The sequence below is a fragment of the Gopherus evgoodei genome, chromosome 14, assembly GCF_007399415.2.
Source record: "Gopherus evgoodei ecotype Sinaloan lineage chromosome 14, rGopEvg1_v1.p, whole genome shotgun sequence".
NCBI lineage: Eukaryota > Metazoa > Chordata > Testudines > Testudinidae > Gopherus > Gopherus evgoodei.
In genome coordinates, this window is record NC_044335.1 from 21,428,821 (window position 1) to 21,442,250 (window position 13,430).

Here is a 13,430-nt window from a genome sequence, read left to right on the forward strand (position 1 = left end):
TCATCTGAGTAATGATTACAGGACTGGGCCCCAAATCTTTTGGAATGTGTTATTTTACAGCCCCTCTCCCCTTCTTCTGGCAGTGGGTCAGGCAGCAAGCACTCCTTGTTCGGTAAAAGCCACTAACAATTCCCCTTTTAGGCTCAATAATTCAAGTCCCATGAAGGAATGTCAGCCTGCTTCCCCCGCCCCCCTCACCCAGCGCCCCTTCCGGCATTAAAGGAGCTATGACAGCACAAAGAGCATGCAGCTGACATTGCTGAGACAAATAAGCTTCCACAGGACAGGCTCCTTTAAATGCTAAAGTACTTTCTCAGCCTGCCCGCAAATGGATTTTCAAGACACCTCCATTTTCCAGGGCACTGTTGCCTGTGGAGTTCACTGGACTGATTCTGGACTGGCCTTCCTCAGTGGGTTTTCAGTACCAGAAGCAGTTGCCCTAAAGGGGTGGGGCGAAAAGAGAAAAAAAAGTTTTTTTCTCCTTTGTAATGTAAAGGGTTATGAAAGACACCTTTTGTTCCAACGCAGCCCTAACACTCAGCCGATACAGTTCATGTTACTAAACCTATTTTCCTGGGGAGTGTCCTTTTTCTAGTCCAACAAGGGTTTTATTGCACTAGCCTGAATCTGCTTTCCTTATTATGACACTGGGAAAGCTCTCCATGACAAACCCCAGCTGGGGATTTTTTTTTTAAATTGTTTTGTTTTTTTTAAATTCTGTTTGGCCCCCTGGAGTGTATAGGGAGAATCGGATCCCTGCACCCGCTGCCTCCACCACTGATTCCCTTACTCATGCTGGAAACCAAGCGCCTTGTGTGAGCGTCACACATGCAAGGATGCTCAGAGGGGGAGGAGCCAATGCCGTGTGCTACAGTGACTCCTACTGGGAGAGAAGTAGCAGCGAGGCCTTTCAGAACAAGCGCTCCTCCAGCATTTTTGCACAATGACCCATGCTGAGCAGCTGTGAGTTGCTCTAGTCAATCCAGCACCCCGCTCCTAGAGCCCTCCTTAAAGTGACTCCTGCCGGGAGAAGCTGGAACTGGACAAGATCTGAAACCCTTTGCTGCTTAGTGCTTCCAGCATACATCTTCCCCTCCCCCACAGCCAGATAGTGCTTCTATGGGCATCCCAGTGAGACACATTGGGACCAGATTAGCTGTGAGCTCCCTGCAGCCAGTGCTCTCAACCCATTAGCCTGAGTGATTTAATAAGTTCTTGGTCTGATCCCACCCAGCCGGAGCTCTTTGCATTTCCCGGAAAGATCACTACAGCAGGCTATGGGAAAGGAGCTGTGATCTTATCCAACCCTTCCCTGTGTTCAGGATGATAAATGAGGAGTTGGAAGCGGGGACAGGAAGTCATTCAGAGACGCGAACAGATGGGATGTGTTTGCTCTGTTCCCATCGCACGTGTTGAAACTCGCCTCTCAGGCTGATGTCAGATGTGGGACACTGACTCAAAGTGCTTCACTGATGTGGGACACTGACTCAAAGTGCTTCACTGATTTGATTCTTTTTTCTGATGGAGGGTACAGAGGGAAAGTGTGTGGAGGAGGGTAAGGATGGAAAGAGAATCAGATTCACACAGTATACAACTCTGAGGGCTCCTTCCCAGATCCCTCCCTCTCTCTTCTACTAATGAATTAACCTGGTCTCATTCTTTTTCTGGCACCTGATTGCTGGTCTTGTGAGCTGTGTCAGCTTGGCCTGGTATTGCTATTATTTCCCAGTGCAGGATCGTGCCAGCTGGCACCTCCATTCACTGCAAGGGCTGGCAAGGTGGTGGTAGCGCCAAGATGGTGGGTTTAATAACCATTGAGGGCTTTCCAGCCTGCCATGTAGAACATGTGCATGAGTGGCTCCTGATGACTCACCGCCTACTGATTAAGTGTTAAGCTATTTTCCTGGCCACGACACGTCCACAGTTAGAATTAGCTCTCTCCGTAAGCGGCAAAATTGCTGCCCAAGATGGCTGCTGTTCTACTCACTCCAGAACTATAGCAAGGTTGCTGTCACTTCCTATTAGCCCTGGTGGGAATGTTTCAACCTTACGAGGGGTTAAGAAAATCAGATCTGTGTGCGCACAAGTGCATTTTGTACTTGCATTTACCCAGAGCTGGTTGTTGAAGTTGCTGCATTAAGCCCAGTGCCAGAGAGAAGCCTGTGTCAACACAACCAGTGTGCAATCCATGCCAGACAAAGACTTGGGCCAAATCAGCCATTAAGCAGCCAATTATCGGGAGTAGCCAGTGCCAGAGCCCCTTTACATTCAGAGCCAAATGGAAACTAATGCCTCTGCTGCCATGGTCCAGCTGGAGCCAAGATGATGTGCCATCACATGTCTGGCAAAAGCAGCTGCCAACACAGCTCCCATGCAGTAAGAGCCAGGCAGAAGCCAGTGCAACCATCCTGTTTTCGTTACCAAGTGGACGATACTCCAAAGCACCCACTCTGCACCCAGTGTCAAGCAGAAGCTGCTACCCATGCTCATGCTCAATGCAAAAATTTACTTTAGCTACCAAGCGAGCCGTTCTTCCCTCCCAGATGCAGGCCTGCCGGCCATCATCATAAAAGGGAGCTGCGTCTCCGACTCGGATGCCTGTTGCTTATCTTTCCAAGCAGGGTCCTGGAGGGTGGAATGAGATCAGAAAGCACCAGGGCCCTTGTGATTCCTCTGTGACAGGATCCACTTCTCTTCGAGGGAAATGCTGCTGAGGGGGTCACCGGGGTGAGAGGGGCTGGAATCCCAGCAATGCAGATGGTCGGAATGGCTTTCTGATCGGATAATGGGAAGAAAGGATTCATTGTTTCCGCGGCCTGTAACCTGTTCGGAGGCACGAGCCTCTCTCACAGAGAGGCCTAGAACAGGGAGTGCTGGGATAAAACTCACAGCAGCAGACTACATCCTCAGCTGGTGTAAATCAGCATAGCCCTGTGGTTTCAAGGGAGCTGAGCTGATGTGCAGTAGCTGAGAAGGATCTGGCTCAGTCGTACGTTGAGGAAAGCTGAAGGCAATACCAACGGCCTCTATGCATCACCAGCCGGTGTGCACCAGCCCATGCTCCATAGCTTCAAGCAGGAGTTCTGCAGGGGTCTGAAAATTTCCCCCATTGCGGAGGGTTTATTTTATGGTGGGGGCAGGGTGATTAAGGGATAGGACAATAGCATGTAGAGTAAATTAAAATGGAACCCTCATTAGGGCAGAGGAAGCTACATGCAGAGAACTGTCAACAGTTCTGTTTCTCTCTGTAATGGGGACCTTACCTTCTCCTGTGTGAATTCAGCTGCTGCCTCAGTTTCCTCCGGCTGATCAGGTAGTGCAGCTCTCCTGCTAAGCCGCCTCTTCTTTTAGGAAGAGAACTTCAAACACAGACCAATGGCATAAAGTGGGAATGAAAGTCCATCCTGCGCTGGCCACCAGATGTCTCCCAAGGGCCCTGGCACTTTTACCTCTCCACCCAGGGCAGGGTAGGGGAGTATCCTCTCACCCTGTGATACAAGCTCTGGCCCCCAGCAAAGGGAGGAAACGTCTGGTCTTGTTCTCCAAGCCCCTCCTTTTCTATTTACCCCCTGTTCCTCCACTTGGTCTCAGAGTGCCACCCTTTCTAGCATCCACGCATCAGCAGTTTCACAATCCAGAAACTTTCCCTTCTCCATCCATCCAGCTCTCCAGGCATCTCCTTCACCAGCTACCCAGTGTAAGGACAGTCCCACAACCACTACTCTCCCAAGGTCCCTCTATACTGAGGAAAAGGATCTGACATACAACAGACCCTCTTCCCAGCATTCCTTGCCAGCCTCCGACTCCCACAATCCCTCTGGACTATGAGGTCATATAAGCTTGCAGTTCTTGGTAGAAGCCAGCAGCCTAGCAAAGCTAGACCTGGAACCTATTTAAAAGGTCACCATGCCCTGTGACAATCTTTAATAAAAAGTTAGTAGCTATAAAGTACCAAGTGGAATGCAACAGGGGTTAAGACCCTGCCACCTTGCTGAAAAGCAGTGTCACTTGCCACTGTAGCTACCCAAAAATAGCTTCTACCAGCTGACACTAAAACCCTGTCCACAGTGCAACTGTACGCAAGTCAGGGGGCCTGGTTGTAGCATGGGTGTTCTGTGACCCAGTTAAAAACATACTGTAGATGGGACCAACTGTGAATGAGTTAAAGTGTCGGACAACTCAAATGACAGGCAGAGTCCCAGGACTGACCAAGGTTTTAGTTTAGTTTTGGGGGACATGGTTAGGTCCTGACTACAATGCACCTCTTAACCAGATGTCCTGACATGGACCCCTGAATTACAAGTACTTTTATCCCCCTATTCTGTAGGCTGGTTTTGGGGTGTGCGTGTGTGAGGGAGATATACCTAGCTCTTAAAGAGCAGTAGATTGCAAAGCACTTCACAAAGGAGGTCAGTATCATTATGGTTTTTTTTTTAAACAGATAGGGAAATTGAGGCACAGAAGTGAAGTGACTTGCCCAAGGTCACTCAGCAGTCTAGTGGCAGATCCAAGAAGAGAAGCCAGATCTCGAGTCTCAAGTCCAGTGTGCTACCCACTACATCACACTGCCTCCAAGGTGCCCCGCACACACACACTGGGAGCCTCCCTCAAAGGAGTGGGATGAAACACCTTGAACTTGGCCCATGACTGAAATTAGCCCAGAGCCACCAGCATCTTTTTCCATTGTAAGTGTGTGCCCAGCCCTGTTCACTCCAAGAAATGGGAATGGGGGGGGGAAGGAGCGGAAGAGACAGGTAAGTCCCCTAGGAGGCACCTCAAAGAAGGTTCCCATTCAGAGGGTCACATCCTGACCTCAGTTACACAAGTGTAACCTTGTTAGACCGCAGTTGCATTTGGGCAGCCCCATGAAAGGTAACAATTTGCACCAAAGTAACTGCAAGCAAACATGGCCCGAAGTGGCTGAGTATGTAGCCTGTATTTCTGTTGATGATGCTGACTTTACAGGGACTGCTCATAGGAGTCAGTGCACAACAACGCAAGCAAATCTTGTGCAATCAGGGCCCTGGTTGACTAGCTGCACGTTTCTGGGTGAATTCCCTGCTTTGAGTACACCACACACAGGCCAACGGTCAAGCCTCTGTTCTTCAGCCCCCCTTCTGAAGCGTTCCCCTTTGTTCAAAGACATCAGCCTCCCCGCTAGTAACCATTGCCCAGAGCATTGCACATCCATGCTGTCTTCCAGATAACCTGCTAACATCTGCTGCACAGCTGCACCACTGACTAATGAAATGTGGCACACCAGAGAGGGAGGAGGGGATTTTGTTTGTTTCCCCCACCCCTTTACCCGCTGCATGAAAACATCACACGCGTGCTGATGTTCAGACCTTGCTACAGGCCCATTGCCTTTGCCAGGCGCTTCGTGTGGCAGCCTGTTCTTGGTGCTCCCAGCTCACCTCCTGGGAGGAGTGGGGCCATGCAGACAGGTAGACGGCCTTTGGTTGGAGCTGCTAAGCAAGAGGCTCCTGTTTTTAGCCAGAATGCCAAGTCGGATGTGCTTTGGCAGCCTCCCCTCCTGGACGCTTGTGAAAGAATCTGACGGAGAGGCAGAGGATTGAAAAATAAATAAAGGTTTGGAGTGATCAAAGGGAAAACAACTCCATTCCCATCTGGAGGAATTCTGGAGAGGGTGGGTATTGGAGAAAGGAACTTGGTGGTGGAATCAGATGCTTTCCTGCATGCACACTACAAGCGGTTCTTTTGCTGAAATCCTGCCTCCAGCCATCATGGCCTGGCTCCATGAGGCCAAATTCTGGGTTGGCCCCGGATTTTGAACATCCCCTTTTCGCCCACCTAAACGGGACACCTTCCCAAGTGGATGTGCACTTCTTTAGTGTGTGCAGGCCCTGTATCTGCACACACTAAAGGCATCAGTACCCACTGCAGCAGTACTGCACTGGTATATTGACTGTGTCTCTGCTCATTACGTAACAGTCCAGAGCAGGTGGAGAACCAGGTTGCTCTAAGTGAGGTGATTAAGCAATGTGAAGACCCGTGTCCACTGGAGCTGAGAACGTCACACTCACTGCAGCTCAGGCCTCAGGCAGATTGTTCCAATGCTAGCACAGCTGGCAGGGCTGTGATTATCTATTCAGCAGGCCACCCAGCCTCCTCTCAGATTCCAGTTGTGATTTACAAGGTCTCGTGCCAGTGCCCAGTAACATGAGTTAGGAGAAGACTGTGGCTTTTGACCTTCCCATGCATGTGTTGAGGCTGGAGACTGATATATGAGCCAATTACACTGACAAACCTTTGTTTAACGGATGGGGCTGCTGAACAAATTGAACTCCCGTATCCAGGATGGATTTTCCATCATCATTTCAGGATTCAGTCATCTGCTGACATTCCGCTTGGCTGAACCACCTCTTCTCTCAGAGTATTCCACATCCTGAAGGGTGTCTCACACCTTGCACTTATCTAGCTTCTATTTGCATCAATAATCTCCTATCCGAATCACTGATTCAGGAAATTGAAGTAATAGAAAATGTTGCCTCTCTTGAAAAATCTCCCTCCAGCTCTTTTTCAGTTTCCTGCCTCCTTAATTTTCTTCATATCCCTCTCTCTAGCTCTCCATCCTCCCAGATCTGAGGCATGGCAGGCTGAGAGCACAAGTCTGTATGGTTCTGAATATCCTCCCACCCTAGCTCAGTGTGTAACAACCTAGGAGTTGTATGTGGCCCTCAAGGGCTCTAGGAAGTCATCTCCTCCCATTGTCCATCCATGCTGGCAATTTGAGACCCAGGCTTGGGCCTGCACCAGCTTTTGCTCAGCCTGCAGTCTCATGGAGGAGCTGAAGTGCGCAGGCAGAGATGCTAAAGGATCCCGTGGCATCTCGAAAAGAGCCATTGTGCAAATACAAGGAAAAACATGTGAAGACTAAAATGCAAACCAGCAGGGAGTTGCCCTTCTGATATTAGACCCCACAAGCCACCCTTTCAGTCCTGGCATTCAGGTTTGCACACCCACCAATTTCATTTGCACAAGGGTGAGCACTCAACCTGTATCCACCCTATGTGCACATGGGCCTCCTTTCCATATTTGTGACCAGCTACCCAAATCAGGGTAACTAAGTGTGCAAATCAGGTACATAAGTATGCATGCACAGTTGAGGAGATCAGGCCCTCGGGGTGGCTCCAGGTTCCAGCATGCCAAGCGCGTGCTTGGGGCGGCAAGCCACAGGGGGCGCTCTGCCGGTCGCCATGAGGGCGACAGGCAGGTTGCCTTCAGCGGCATGCCTGCGGAGGGTCCGCTGGTCCCGCGGCTTTGGCGGACCTCCCACAGGCATGCTGCCGAATCCGTGGGACTGGGGACCTCCCGGAGGCAAGCCGCCAAAGGCAGCCTGACTGCCATGCTTGGGGTGGCAAAATACTTAGAGCCACTCCTGCAGGTCCTGAACCACACAGGCCCTTAGTTTCCCATTTCTTGGGGGGTAATAACACTCATCAGGTTGCTGTGAGCCTCAGTTCACAGACATTTGCAAATGCTTCGAGAGCCTCGGCCTGAAGGGGCTTTGGGTTTGCAAAGTGGCATTGTGTTTCTGTTATTACTATAGGCAGGCAAGGGGAATTTGACTGGGAGGGTGTGATCCTGGCTTTGCACATCCCTGTGTGCCTCATCTGTGGCATGCATGCTGACCATGGAAAACCGGGGTCGGCAGGACATTGCCCTGCTTCTTGCTGATTCTCAAACTCAGCCTGTGACAGGGATGACTTCTTTTCCATCAGAAAGGAATTCTTGCTCTGCCCCATTCAGAGATCAGCTGGCGGCTCAGCAGGAGCGGTGAAACTGAAACCAGCTTTTGCAGCCTTTGCCCAGCATCCCTTCTCTTTAGTGTGCACAGTGCAGGCCAGTGGGAGATGGGTTTGCTGTCTGGAGGCAGCAGCTCCACAGAGCCCGGCTGGCTATGAGAACAGCAGCATGAAACGGGAGAGCTCACATGTGCCATGGGTATGTGTGTCTATGTACAGTGTCTGTGGGTGCACAGGGGTTTTGCTCATGTACTGTAAAGTAGGGGGGCCTTGTTTGTTCTCATTTCCACTATGCCATGTGCAGCATCAGTGGGGCATCTCAGTTCACCGCCCACACAGAGGGCTAAGTCCCACTAGTGCAAATGAGAATCAGCCCTGTATATTGGATTGTGCTGGGCCACATCTGTGGTGTCTGGAGCAAAGGTATTGCCCCAGGGAGGTATGGATATGTAGAATGATCATTAGGACTCATAGGACCCAACCTTAAGCTCTCTTCTGGCCTCATACAAGAAGAGACTTGTTTTTATTATGTCTGCTTGAGCGCAACTTGCCCAGGACAGAGGCAGCTGTTGAAAGCTTGACCGTTTTGTTTTTTTTTTAAAAATCTAACCAGAGCCCAGCAAAAGGAAGTGGCAGATTGTGGTTCTGGGGACTCACTTCCTCCTGTTCTAGCCAAAGATGATCATCTACAGTGTCCCAACAGCCCGCTCAGTCTGTTACAAGAAGGGCAGGGCAATGGCACTGCCTTCTGTGGGGAGCAGACAAGGGCTAACTCACTCCTACCGTTTGGTTCTGTGCGACAGGAAGAGAGCACTACAGATCTCCATAGTTCTCGAGTGCAGTGGTTCTCAGCTGAGGAATCACCACTCTGATGCACAACATGAAGCCAGATTCCAGAGGCTGAGAAGTTCTCTGCAGAGTTTAAACTTTCATTAAAGAATAGAAAGGATTCTCTGAGGGTGCCACAGGACTGCATTCTGACTCTTGGTCTCAGCTGCTTACCGGGAGACAGGCTGGAATGCCTCTAGATCTCAGAGATTTGTGGCCTCTGGGTACAAGGAATTTAGACCCATTCAGAGGCCCAAGAGTAAGAATCCAGTCAAACGATATCTTCAGCAAAGCAAATTACTGAGGAGTAAGTAGCTCCTGTAGACTTTCCCTTGAGGCTGCAAAGAAAATGTTATGTAGACAACTGCAGTAATTAGATTAATTGAATACATAGCAATGGGGAAATGCGCAATTCCCACAGGAACATATACATTCTTAAATGCATCAAGATCCTGTTTTTCAAACAGTGGTGTATGTGCATTTGAAAATGTTTAGGTACCATCCTACTTTGCACATACACTAGTGCATATGCAGGCACAAATCCCTAATCTGCACATGCATCTGGTGCACAAATCCCCAGTTGGTACATGCCCACACAGTTGATCATGCACAAAGCAGATGTGCATTTATGCATCCACAAACTCTAATCAGCTGACTTTGGATCAGGCCCTGAAGGTATCTTTTGGCAAAATTAATTTTAAAAAAATCTGAATTACACCACTTTGGATTGGCAGAAAGTGTGTAAAGTCCCATTCTGGAATGAAACACAAAGGATACTGGGATATGGGCTAGGGGAAGAATAAATGGAATGGTTTGGGGACTGGTGGTTGGGAAAAGGTTCTCTTAGCATATGTGCAATTTGCCTCAGGTGGCCAATGACCAGGATTAATCACCAAATTTGGTCCACTGGTTGGGTCACTAGCTTCCCCGGCCCAGACTAACTACTGAGGGGAGTGTGACATGAACACTGATTCATGTCCCCCACCCCCTCAGGAAAAGGTTGCTCCAGTGTGTGCACACACGCAGAAGTTGCGGGGGGTGTGTGCCAGGGGCCCAGACATTGGAAGAGTTAGGATTCCCTGGTGTCTAGTAGGAGAGTGAAGCACATCCTCACTTGGAGGCCATCTGCTCTTAGCAATGACTCTATTCCCCACTGGGCCTCCAACCTTACCACATGGCCAAGTCATGTGGCCTGTTTGCTGACATCCTCCTCCCCGAATATTAAAATTCCAAGTGGCGTCAGCAGCAGCGGGTTCAGGCAGGCTCATGAATGCTTTCAAGAGCTGCCCCAGACGCCAACAAAATGCTAAACAGACGAGCTGGAAATCCGAGGGATTTAGAGCCAGAAAACCAAGAAAGGAATGAGTTGGGGATTTGTGTTAGATCCACTAAAACTCAGTAACCAACAGTGGCTGAAATCCTCTAGCCCCAATGGCCTGGGACTCCCAAACATCTTAGCGCAGCTGCTTGAGAAAGTACTTACAACCTTGCCCTGCTAGGGATTGTGGGTAATATGGAATAGAGCCTTTTCTTGGCTTGGGTGAGCAACAGTTACTGTACTTTGTTGCCCAAGACTTGCTAAAGACAAGGAGTGTTGTTAAATACTCCCTGCACCTCCAGCACCCCAGGAGTAAGTCAAAGATCAGATGAGATGCACTGCAAGAGGCAGCGGATGGTGTTAACGTAGAACAATGCTGTTCCACAGACTGAGGAAGTGGCGGTTCTGTATTACTAGGTGGTCCCATTTGTAGGCCTTGTGGACAAAGTGTTTTCAGGAAAGATCTGAGTGAAGAAGGTGTGAGGGTGGCAAAGAGGCAGAGGGCGGAGATTGCAAGCATGGAAGCTGCTGAAATGAGATCCAGAGACTAGAGCAGAGAGGCATCCATTGGTGAGTGAACGGGGTGAGCGAACGGGGTGAGCAAGAACAGGAGCAGAGATATAGGAAGGGGCGGAGCTGTTCAAACCCAAGAATCCTATGTGTGGTTCACTAGGCAAAGGGGCACTGGGAGTAAGGGATTTGCACAGGGAGTGTTGTGGTCTGGTCCAAATAGCAGGGAATGCTGGTGATTCTGGCTGCTACTTTGTGGAGCATGAGTGAGATGGGAAACAAGGAGGATGTTGCAGTAGCCAAGGGAGGAGATAACCACAACACGGACAGACATTTTAGCTGAAAGGATGGGTTTTTGATAGGCTCATCCAAGGATGTCAAGGCATTTACCCATTGAATCTTGAAACCTCAGACAATTATCACCATTGTGCAGACAGGTAAACTGAGACAAAGATTAAGTGGCTTGCCCAAGGTCGCACAGTGAGATGGAAGCCAAGCCAGGAATAAAACATGTCTGCTGACTCTCACATCTTCTCTCTAGCCACTACACCACACTGCCTCTCAAGTTTATTTACAGAGTAGTTGGTCCTGTGCAGGCATGGGGTGTCACTGAGCAAATATCCCCCTCTAGGTTGAGTGGGTCTCTTATGGAGCTCTCCAAGGCCCAGGAAGCAGGAGCCCCACACAATTCAGGAGCCAAACTTGGTTTCTCAAATGGTAGCACCAAAGGGCACTGCAAGACCACTGGACCAGCCCATAAATCTGATTGCTAATAAGAACATTCCCAACATTCACCTACACAGACTGTATAATGAGGAACTGCATCAGGGAGCTGGAAATAGGATGTGAGGCCTTTCACCACCCCTGTGGCTCTGCCATCTGGCCAGGTCACACAGTCAACACAAATAGACCCTTTCAGTAAACTCTCTGCCTTCAGGGGGCTGAAGACCCTGGTCTCTGGGCCCTTTAAATCAAGCCCTCCATTTGTCCCCTTCTTGGGGGTACACCACTTTACTAGCACCCCCAACCACTCTACATCCCACCAGGGACCCTATAAATAGCAGCCTGGTGTTGCTGCCTTTAATTAATTGCTGCTGCTTCTCTGGGGCCTCTTCTCACCCTGTCCCTTTGGGTTAGTTTCTCCCAGGATCAACATATGCTGTCCTTTGAGCTCCTGTTACGAGCAAGGAACACCCTTCCTTACCCAGTGACTACCCTAATCAAGGCCTGCAGCTCCTTTTATCTGAGCCTGCTGGGCTCTGATTGGCTGCTTCCATGGGAAGCCCCACCTTCGCTGCTCCTTTCCTGGGGCAGGGTATAGTAGGACTGCAAGGCCTCCAGCAGGGGGCCACGAAAGGCTGATGCATCCCATCACACTATCTCACAGCTTTTGGTGGCCTCTGTGCAGTGAGTTGATGGGTCCTAATTCAGTGCCTAGTACAGTGGTCACCAAACTGTATAATAATACATGGAGATATACCTATCTCATAGAACTGGAAGGGACCCTGAAGGATCATTGAGTCCAGCCCTCTGCCTTCACTAGCAGGACCAAGTACTGATTTTGCCCCAGATCCCTAGGTAGCCCCCTCAAGGACTGAACTCACAACCCTGGGTTTAGCAGGCCAATGCATCGCTCTTAAGATCTGTAGTGCTCCTACCTAATGACTATTTCCTAAGAAGTCTCTTCGTGGTTCCCAACCTCACCCAGGGTCCTGCACACTATCCCCAAGGAAATGGAAACTGACAGGGGAAAACATTAATAACAATGGTGAGTGAGGACAGAGGGGTTTGAGCGCGTATTGGGGGGAACCCAACATAAAACTGTTGCAGGTGGTAAAAATCCCTGCTTGGCTTGTAATATTTCCCTTCTGCTCAGGCTTTGCTGAAGTCCATAAGCAAGGGAAAGGTCCCTAGGGAGCACTTAGAGAAACTATGAAAAATAATTAAAATAAAATAAAATCAATTAAATGTGAAGAGATTGAAAAAATAAACTCGATCTACACGAGCTTTGGCTGCCTGTGCTCTCTCTGCCAGTGCTCCCCCCATGAGGCAGCCCCAGGATTAGAAACAAAAGATGCTTTGCTGAAGGAGGACAGAGACTCCCACCCTAGTGATCAGGAAGGTTTCCAGCCACAGCAGCTGTATTCAGCCCTCAATGCATTTTTTCCTGGCTGGAACTCTAGGGCAACCTAATCCAGTTCATGGTTCTTACATATCCCTTGCATGCCTTGGTGGTGCCTGCTTTTACATGGTATAGCCCATTCTGAATTTGCACAGCCATGGCCACAGATACTGTCATTGCATGACAAATACAACATAGACATGTGGTATGTCTTGATTCAGCTACTGGCATGGATATCCCACTAGTGGAAAGTCCGCCTTCAGGGAGTTTGCAGTGGCACAAAGCACCTGCAAACTCTACTCTGCTAAGGGGCACAAAGATTGCCATCAGAGCCTCTCAAATGGGCATTCCTTGCCAGGAAAAGGGCCTGGACCAGGTGCCCATGTAATGCACTGGGTTTAGTGCATCTGATAGACCATCCACCTCAGCCAGCAGGACTGCAGGTGCAGCTTGAAGCTGCTTCCCTCTGCTGGAGTTCCCTAGGGGAAGGAAGTGATGCAAGTGCTGCCTGGCTTTCCATGCAGGGCGAATCCCTTGCAGAGCAGAAGCCACCACTGGTGCAGAGGGAAGAGAGTGTAGTTGCAACCCCCTAAGCCAGTGGGGGTGAATCAAACCAAAGGGCCAAATTCAGGTACAGCTCCACCAACTCCAGGAGTAAGAGCTTCTGTTTAAAAGGTGCCAATGGGTCTAGCTAGATCATTCCTGCATGGGGAAAAACAGCCAAGAGACCAGGACACTCCACGACTTTCATCTAGTGGAGTTTCTGCCTAATCACTCCATTGCCAACCCCTCATCCCCATGGAGCAGGCAAAGGTTTACGCCAGCCCTCCACCCACGCAAGTGGCCCAAGGTCTGCACAGCTCTCAGGAGGCCAGCACATTTGCAC